At 46.2% G+C, this 10,000-nt stretch overlaps 1 pseudogene across 1 annotated transcript in view; it reads left to right on the top strand.

The window, feature by feature from the left end:
• LOC308164109 (tetraspanin-11-like) overlaps positions 1–10,000 on the top strand; it is a 27,916-nt pseudogene that overhangs the window by 1,396 nt on the left and 16,520 nt on the right. The window contains exon 2 of the transcript in view: positions 1,795–1,928. The product of the transcript in view is annotated as a tetraspanin-11-like (transcript). The remainder of the gene's footprint in view (positions 1–1,794; positions 1,929–10,000) is intronic.

Raw genomic sequence — 10,000 nt, 5'->3', positions numbered from 1 at the left:
CAATCCTCACTGTACGAAAACGGTAACGGTACACTCTTAGTAACAAGGGTTCTTCATTTCTCCCTGTAGGGGAACCCTTTGAGGATCTTATTGGGGTCCATGTCGACCTGTTTGGGTTCCTGTTAAGAACTCACTCTGGAAAAAGGTTCAGCATGGAACCCAAAAGAGTAACATGGAACCCAAAAGGGTTCTACATTGAACCATAAAGGGAGTCTAGACTTTTAACACTAGAACAGCCGTGAGGGGTCATTCATTTGGTCCCTGTGAGTAAAGAAAAATGTTATGTCTTTGCAAAATGTCTAATTTCAGGACCCTCCTTTCATGACCTTTCCTAGATATGTGCGTTCTACCACCCAGTATCCTTACATTTTCAAAATCACATCAGGATAAGCTAGTATAAAGCTATTTTTGCTGTTTTTCTGTGTAGGAAGCAGGCTCATTTACAAGCGGCCAACTAGTGGTTGTTGTGTGTAAGTAGATAGATAGATAGATCTTTATTTAGTCAGGACAGTGCGCATTAATGAACAGTCACTTATACAGAGTATGGTGACAGTAAATATGCCGGATTTAGCTGTGAGCTAATTTGCATCCGTAGTCCTCATGACAGCTTTCCATTGTAAAGACTATGGTCATTTGAGGCGGCTCTAATAGTAGGTAAAAAAGGCACGGCTAAAAAAAAAGGCAAGTGACTTCAACCCCCCCCCCACTTTGCACTGTGGCCTAGTCCACTCTGTGCCTGGTGTGTGTTTGTGCTTAATGGAGGAAAAGGATGGGAGGCGGAAAGGGGCAGAACGTGAGAGGCATTTCCTTCGGGTGTGACATCGATGAGGAAAACAGATAAAAAAAACTGCAACATCCTGACGTAACTCGACAGTTCTGTTCTTCAGGATTGTTTGTGGAGATGAATCACTATCCACTGACTTTATTTGCTTCCCCTCTCTCTTCCTCCCTCGCTCTTTGTCATCTCTCCTCTCTTCCTGTGTACCATGCTCTCACTCTCTCTTTTCTTTCTCTCTTTTTTTTTTAAACGTTCCATTGTCTCTCTCTCTCTCTATTCCTCCCATCTTCCCTCTCTCTCTCTATCTGTCTCTCTCTCTCCCCCCTCTTTCTCTCCCTCTCTCTCTTCCTCCCTCCTTCCCTCACTCTCTCTCTCTCTCTCTCCCCCCTCTTTCTCTCCCTCTCTCTCTTCCTCCCTCCTTCCCTCTCTCTCTCTATCTGTCTCTCTCTCTCCCCCCTCTTTCTCTCCCTCTCTCTCTTCCTCCCTCCTTCCCTCACTCTCTCTCTCTGTCTCTCTCTCTCCCCCCTCTTTCTCTCCCTCTCTCTCTTCCTCCCTCCTTCCCTCACTCTCTCTCTCTCTCTCTCTGTCTCTCTCTTTGTCATCCCTGCTCCCTTTCTGTCTCTCACATGCTCTTTATCTTTCTCCCTGTGTTTCTTTCTGCCCCCGTTTTTCTGACTTATCCCCTGCTCTCTCCCTCTGTCACTTCACTCTGTCATTCTATGTCTCTATTTATCTCCCTCTTGTTCTCTCTGACGTACACCCATTGTCACCCCATGCTCTCACTTCTCTCCCTCCCTCCCCCTCTCCTCTCTCTCTCTCTCTCTCTCTCTCTCTCTTCCTCCCTCCTTCCCTCTCTCTATCTGTCTGTCTCTCTCTCCCCTCTTTCTCTCTCCCTCTCTCCCTCTCTCTCTCTCTCTCTCTCTCTCTCTCTCTCTCTCTCTCTCTCTCTTTTTCTTCCTTCCACCCTCTCTCTCTCCCTCTCCCTCCCCCTCCCTCCCTCTCTCTCTCCCTCTCAGGGGGGTGGTGCGGCGGTGATGGGCGTCGGTATCTGGACTCTGATTGACAAGAGCGACTAGGAGGCCTGGTCATGGTCACGGGCTTCCTGGGCTGCTGCGCCGTCATCAGGGAGCAGAGGAGCTGCCTGTCCACGGTGAGGGAGCCCCTCCCTGGGCACGGGGTTCTACTCCCAGCCCCAGGCTTTTAGGACAGGCCTTGCTCCTTAACTTGGAGCTTCAGCGGTATGACGGTATGACGTACCGTTGCCTCAGAGTAGCGGTAGAGATGGGGCGGCTGTGGCGCAGGAGGTAGAGCCGCCGTCTAATGATCGCAAGGTCGGCAGATCGGCGGTTCGAGCCCCGGCTAGCCACATGTCGAAGTGTGTTTGGGCAAGACACTGAACCCCAAATTGCTCCCAGTGAGCGGGCCAGCGCCTTGCATGGTAGATTGCCGCCATTGGTGTGTGAATGTGTGTGTGTGAATGGGTGAATGAGAGGCCGTTGTAAAGCGCTTTGGATAAAGGCGCTATATAAGTGCAGTCCATTAGAGATAGATGGCGTGAAGCAACTTTTTCTGTCATGCGGCTAACACAATGTTTTGACGTGCTCGTGGACAGATGCCTACCGTTGATATATGGAATCGGCTAAGTGATAATCAGGTTTTGAGTGAAGCTGAAGTCATAACCACTTCCCATGATAATATCATATTGCTGAGCCAACTTTGAAGATGACATTTCTGTAGAGTAGAGAAATCCCTTCCTTCTTCGAGCACGACGACTGCCAATGGCCCCGGGCCTGAGCGTATATTACTTTCTCCTGCTATGACTGGTGGATTGATGATTCACTTACTTAGTCAAAGTTAAATATCAAGAATCAATGCCTCCCTAACGACAGTTTTTGTGACAACTATGGGTGAATATGCATGCTTGTTTTGTTGTAGCCATGGGCTCAGGTTCAGGTGTGTTCTAAAGTGTTGGCCTAGTCCTAGTGGATAGTGAGTTGCACTGGTGATCAGAAGCTCATGAGTTCAAATCCCACCTAGGAACACCACCCCTAGTGTGCCCATGAGTAAGGCTCTTAGCCCTAAAGCCGGGTACACACAAAGATAATCTGGCCGATTTCAGGCCGATTTTCCCCCTTCCGACCAAAGACAGCAAACGCCCGATTATCGGATGGCTCTAAAGGTTATCCTACGTTGTGACGTGGATAGAATGTAGCCAATCAAGAAGCGAGCTGACTTCTTCTTTTCGTTCTTCTGCACTTTATGTGCCCTGTCACACATGGCTGCCTCATACAGGTCAGTCAGGGTACTACGTTAGATTACGTTTGATCACGCAAGATTTCTGGCTTGGGGAACGAGACTCTAGACTGTCGTAACGATAATCTTTATGTATGGGGTGTGCTGAAATGGGAATATCGGCGCACACCACACACAATACGATCAAGGCTGTTCAATCCAAGATGTTTTATCTTCATGTGTGGGGTCTGTCTCAGATTTAAAAATCTGTTAAGATTGTGTACCAGGCTTTAGTTACCCCAGGGTGACTGTCCCTGTAATCTGTCATTGTAAGTCGCTTTGGATAAAAGCGTCTGCTAAAATGGTAAAAATGTAAATGTAACATAAATGTACGTCATCAGCATGTTGAAACACACAGTACAGTCCATAAACAGGTGATGTGACAAGGTTACCGGTGGAACGAGAAAAATGAAACATGAATACAAGAATGAGAACACAACAACTACCAGTACTCTCTTAGGGCTTTCACACCGGCAAAGAACCGTGCCGGTTCGCGTTCGCAAACCAAGTCTGGAACCGGCCGGAGCGTTCAGACCGAAGCTCAATTGGTTCGGAACCTGAAAAGTTGGTTCGCAGCGTGCACCAAAAAATAGTGGTTCTCAAGCGCGAACCAAAACGTAGAACAGTCACGTCGTCAGTGGGTGTGTCATATTCTAGGCTGCAGAGACCAGCAAGGAGGAAGTAGACAAAATCGAATCTAATCCATATCTAATCATTAGTGATCAAAAACAATATCAAAAGTGTCATTATTCTCTTTATCTTCCTCACATGCTCAGCAAATGTCGTATATTTCTAACCTGTTGGCTACTGAAATGAAGAATAGTTATTGAGCAGGTTAAGACCATTTATTCAAAATGCAAAAGTACACAGACATCAAAGATGGACGCTGGTCTGGCAGAGAGAGACAGAGAGAGCAGAGAGAGGGGGAGGGGGACCGAGAGCAGCTGCTGGGTTAGGCACAGAGAGAGAGAGAGAGAGAGAGAGAGAGAGGGGGAGGGGGACAGAGAGAGAGAGAGAGGGAGCTGCTTGGTCAAGAGGTGAGGGAGAAGAGAGGCAGGGCCAGAGCCCACATCCTTACTTATAAACTTGGTCAAGATGCAGTCACAGCCAGTGGTCCTATCAGGTCAGGGGGAGGGGCCAGGAGGTCATAAATACCTTGCCCCACAGTCAGGAGCAAACATATAGGCCCATTATTAAGTACAAATAAACTACAGATTCCCCCCTCGGAATACCCAGAGGGTGTTCCGAAACTAAATGACCACAAAACAAAAACAAAAACACAAAACCCCACCGACTGCAACTAAGAAACCAAAGAATTTTTTTTTTTTTTTTTTTTAAATAAACAACATGTTCCAATAAACAACAGAAAAACTACATCAACACACAACACAAGAAACATAATAACACAGACCAACCCAGCACCAGTACCAGCAACCAAAGATATCATATAAACCAAATACAAAACAATCAACAATAAAAAAAAAAAATCCTAAAAATAACAATACAAATTAATCTAAACACAGTACATCATACATATTTCAACACAAAAACTTCCAACGACCGATGTCTTCTCTGTCCTTGAAGCGTCAGGGTCAGAGGTTGCTAGCACGTGTACCCAGTTGGAGAACAGCCTTTACCGCTGTCTCAGATTGATAACACTTTCATAGTCAGGAGCTTCCATTTTCGTTGCGCTAGGAACAGAATCTCTCTCCTAGCTTTGTATAACCACCACATCACTTCTCAACTGACCTCAATCACACGATATAGAAACAAACAAACAATACACAAATAATGACATTCAGTTATCATAACACATAATTCTCCAACAGTAAGCATAGGACAAAGGGAATGCATTAATGCATAGATCTTCACCTCAGGTGAGGACTAGTCTTCTGAAAAGTTCATTAACGTGGACTGAGTGACTGATTTTCCAAAAACAGTCAATGAGGCCCTGCCTCCTAAGAAAGTCAAAAATCATGTCTGCTATAATAGGTGCTCCTATCTTAGCAAAATAAGTTTCCCATGCCCCTAAGACCGTTTCCAGCCATGCTATCATCTGCTGTCCATTCCCGTCGTTCCCTTTGATCTGCTGCTTCACTACCCTATTCATAGTCTTTAATCTTTTCCTAACTGGTCGTCGTCCGTCAGTGTCATTGAGGTTCAGGCAGCCGCCTGGTCCCCTCCCACGCTGATCAAGGTCTGGGGAGTCGCCCTCAGCATCATCTGAAGCATGGTGCAGGCACTCGCCAGCATCCCCAGTAGCACAGGTGTCCAGGCTTTGGACACTCCCAGGCTGGACCTCCAGACTGTCAACACTCTCTGCTTCGTTGGTTTCTGGTTTATTGGCATCTGGACAGCTTTCCACTGTCCCCTCGGCTTCAGGCATTGCCGGTAATATCACTGGCTGTAACGCTGGCATTGCCACTGGCTCAGGCAACACCACAGCATCTCCTCGTAGCTCCTCCTTCTCAGGTTCTCTGGGGACCTCGGCACCTGTTGGCACAACATCCTGCCTACTCTGTACATCCACCCCCCTGTCCACCACCCGTGGCCCTATTGGGGTAGGGATATGCCCAGACACCACTGGTGTACCCACTCTGATGTTGTTTCTCCAACAGACCCCACATTGACCCAAAGCATGGTCAATCTGTTCCATCAAATATGGACTCCAAAACCCATATTCCTTGGTGATCTTGCGTCTTACCTCCCCCCTAGCCACATGTGCTAATCCATGAGCTTCCCGTATTAACATGCCTAATAAATCTGAGGGTGCTACAACCAACCCCTCATGATTCCTCCATAGACCTGTGTCATCCTGACTTGCCCCCCTTGCTAGCCAAACGTTCTTGTCTAACAAAGTTGCTCTACTCTGTAACATCAATAAATCCTCAAGTGTGACCATGCCCTGTAATTGCTTTTCATGTGTGACCAGAAGACCTTTACCTGCCTTGTCTGCTCCTGTAATGGCTTTGGCTGCATCCTCTGCAGCCCTGTTACCTTGTGTGACATGTGATGAGTCAGACCTGTGTGTGGCACACTTCACTATGGCTAATTCCTTTGGCTTCATCATGGCTTGTAACAGCTTCATGATCTGTGCGTGGTGCTGTATAGGCGTACCATCAGTTCTCTTAAAACCTCGCCCCCTCCATACAGCTCCATTAAAATGACAAACATTATGTGCATAGGCAGAGTCGGTGTACACTGTCACTCTCCGTCCGGTTCCCAAGTTGCATGCTTCTGTGAGGGCAATCAATTCAGCCAACTGAGCTGAGCAAGGCTGAGGAACTGCCTCAGCCTGTTCTACAATAAACTTTGAATTCTGTGCTTTAACTAAGGAATACCCAGCGCACAAAGTTTCTCCTACCCCGTAACAAGACCCATCAACCCAATATTCTATATCAGCTCCCTTTAAAGGCAAAGCTTGTAGGTCTGTTCTATGCTTAATCACTCTGGCTGTCGATGGAATCTGAACATCGGCTGGCACCGTCACCTGACAGCCGTCAGGTGTGCATTTTACTGTACAGTTCAATTGGCATAGAGCATCTCTCCCTAGCAGCCCTGTTGGCGTGTGTTCTGACACAAGTGTTGACAGAGTTGCTCTCTGTCCCTTGTACTCTAAGTCTACAAGCTCAGTTGTAGGAATCAGCTGTTTAATTCCCTCAAATCCGATTGTCTTCACATATTCTCTAGACATAGGGAGGTGCGTGGCGCCTTCAGGCTTCTGTGTCACCACCAGCTGGCACCTCCCACTCGGATCTTCCGGGCACCCCTATAGGCCAGCTGCTGGGCCTCCGTAAGGGTTCATCACTCCTGGAGCAGGTGTAGCAGGAGGCCAATATCCTCCTCCTTGGCTCCCCCCTGCGCCCCCCTGGGGCCTGTTGCAGCAGGTACAGGCTAGATGTCCATTCTGGTCGCATTGGCAACATGGTTCTAGCATCTCCTTCCCTGCTGCTGTCCATCCCCCTGGTGGTGGTCCTTGGCCAGCCTGTGTGTACATCTGGTATGGAACCGCTTGCACCCCTGGTGGCCCTTGTGGGTATGGATACCCCCCTTGTGGCCCCTGTGGGTAGGACTGGTAAGTAGCAGGATACCCCCCTTGTGGCCCCTGTGAGTAGGACTGGTAGGTAGCAGTCTGCACTCCAGGTGGCTGTTGCTGTGGGGCTAAAGCCTGCACTCCCTCTATGTTCCTCTCGCTTTCAGTCAATTGCAAATGAGTCAATATTCTGAGTGATTCTTCGTCTTCTGCCTTCTGTATCTGAATATTCTTTCGATATAACTCAACTTGATGAGCTACGTGGTCTATATAAACAGCTTTGTTCATGTGTCGTAGCCCCACCACTTCTGCTAGCTTATCCTTAACTGGGGTAGGAAGCCCTTCTTGTATTTTTTCCCTGATTATGGATTTTTCTAAGGGGTTATCTTCAGCGTCTTTCCCTGTCACACTTCTCCATTGAGAGTGCACACGGGCAACATAACCCCTGGGATTCTCATCCCCCCCCAGTGGCTTCACAATGATATTGTCTGGGTGAATGTGAGTAGGGTAGGTCTCTCTGATTGCTTTCCACAGCCTGCCTCTGTTTGCTGCGAAGAGCTCTGGATCATAAACTGATGTATTGATATATCTATGAAGTCCTGCCTTCATCAATATTTCCTGCATTGTATCCAATCCTGCAATAAAAGCTAAGAGTCTTTTCAGGTCTCCCATTGCGGCCTGCGTTCCTGTCAGTATCACGTCGACCTCTCGCGTCCACGAATGTCCTCCCTCCTCCAGAACTGGGAGTTTCTCGATCACTTCAGACAGATCTGTATGATGCCACGGATGATATTCCATCTTGTTACCCCGAATCAGCACTGGACAGTTCTTTAATGTATTTGATGACATTCGGTGACAATCTTCCTCTCTTTCCGCTTTCTCCGGGCGTCTTCTCCCACCTTTCCTTTCGGCTGTGGCTATCATCTTCCTGACCTGCGCGTTGTAGCCTCCATCTGCATTGTCGTCATCACTTGAGTCTTCACTGCCATCTTCGCTGTCATCTTCCTCGTCACTCCTGTCGTCCCCTTTTCCCCTTGGCTCCTTCTTCTTCTTCTTCTTCTGGGAATGGTCCTCCAGTGCCTTAGCATATGGAGGGGGACTGGAGACTGGACACATGTTTGTGAATGGAATGTTCAATTTCTGTTCCAGTGTTCTGGCCAATTCATTTTTCTTTTCCGTTCCCATTTTTGCTGTTTTCTCATTCCAAGCTGCTGCTATTTTCTGTCCCTCTACCTTAAATAGATCTAAAATAGCTAACTCTAACCTGCGTTTCTCTGATCTAATCTTTCCTTTTTGATGTGCCTTGTGCACATTGATAAGTATTTCCAATGTTGCAATTATTTGTAAGTTAAGGGTGCCCTCTTTCGGCCACGGCTGTTCAATGTCTGCCCAACGACTATTCCATTTCGTTGACATTTTGCTAATTTCCCTAACAAGAGGATTCATTTTTTCCACTATAGCCATAGGGGATAAAGTAGCCAATATTCCATGTTCACTAATATCTTTTAACACCTTACTCGAATGTGCCCCCATTCTACTGCTCAATATGCTGAAAATATTCTATATGAGATAAGGTGTACTTTTCTTACAACCCACCTTATTTTGCCTTATTTGCTAAACAAATGCTAGTCCAATATAACTGTATTAACCGTCCACACAAAACCACTACAACCCAGAACAACAGATTTGCCTCTTGTGTATGTCAGTGCAGTATTAACTTAAATCTAATATCTGTGTATGTACTTTATACTTAAATGTGTTTCCTAATTGTTTATGAATATGTGTCACTTAATTACTCATTCAATACTAATTATAGTTCAGGTCAACTTAATTATTAAACTACAAAGGCTGGTCAACACCTAAGTATTCACTGATTTACAAAAACCCTTTTACTGCTTAATTATCAATACAATCTATTCTGCTATTCCTAATCAAAAGCTGTGGACATGACCTAACTTGAAATAAAGGATGTAAATTACAAATATTAATTATAACCTGTAAAGAAATCGACTTGTTATTTGGAAAATGATTAATTATTAATTACAATCTGTAAAGAAATCGACTTGTTATTAGAAAGGAATGAATGATTAATTAGACTTAGTCATTGTACAATCGTACACTTCATTGATGTAAACCTGTAAAGTCATTCAGCTATTATCGACACAAAGAAATGGTTATTATTAGATTATCACAAAACAATTGATCAAAGTTCTGTGAAACAGAAAATGAAATGATCTGAATAATTAATTCAATCAATTAGTAATTAATTAAATTAATTAAAGTAATATATAACAATCATCTACAAACATCATCAATGAAGGAGGGTTGTATTTCATCAATTTACAGAGAGCCAATGTTTTAAAAATGTCTTGTCGTGTTTTGGCCAGCAGATGGAGCTGTGCTCCGGCTAACGCGCATCGATTGCGCATGCGCCAGCTCTTCCGTGTAAAATGGCGTCTATGAATGTTCCAACCGTAACTCTAAACTATTAAAAAATCACTTGGTTCCTTCAGACCTCCCCTCTTCCCAGGGCGCAGTCTCAGGCTGGAACCCTTTCCGATGGAGGTTCACTGCCCTCTAACCCCAGGTCAGAGTCAGTAAACCCCCACCCCTTCCGCTTCCCAGAGTCTCCTTTTCAGAGCTCTGATCACGGAAAGCACCACTCGCCTACTAGCTGTACGTCGCTTTCAGCTTATGGTGGCCTGACTGTACATTGAGCTGAGCGCAGCCACCATTTTCCTATGGCTTAAGGCTTTGCGACCCAACCGGCCGGTGACCCAGTCGATAGCGATCCCCAGTCAGTGTCTAAACACCAACCCTGTAGCGGTGATTGGCCGCCCAGTTGGGAACCGACGGTCTGATCCCTAGCCCACTTTGCTATGGGTCTAGAAACTTTG

The sequence above is a fragment of the Nansenia antarctica genome, assembly GCF_963989245.1.
Source record: "Nansenia antarctica genome assembly, chromosome: 8".
Taxonomy (NCBI): domain Eukaryota; kingdom Metazoa; phylum Chordata; class Actinopteri; order Argentiniformes; family Microstomatidae; genus Nansenia; species Nansenia antarctica.
This window is presented reverse-complemented; position numbering and strand designations above follow the sequence as displayed.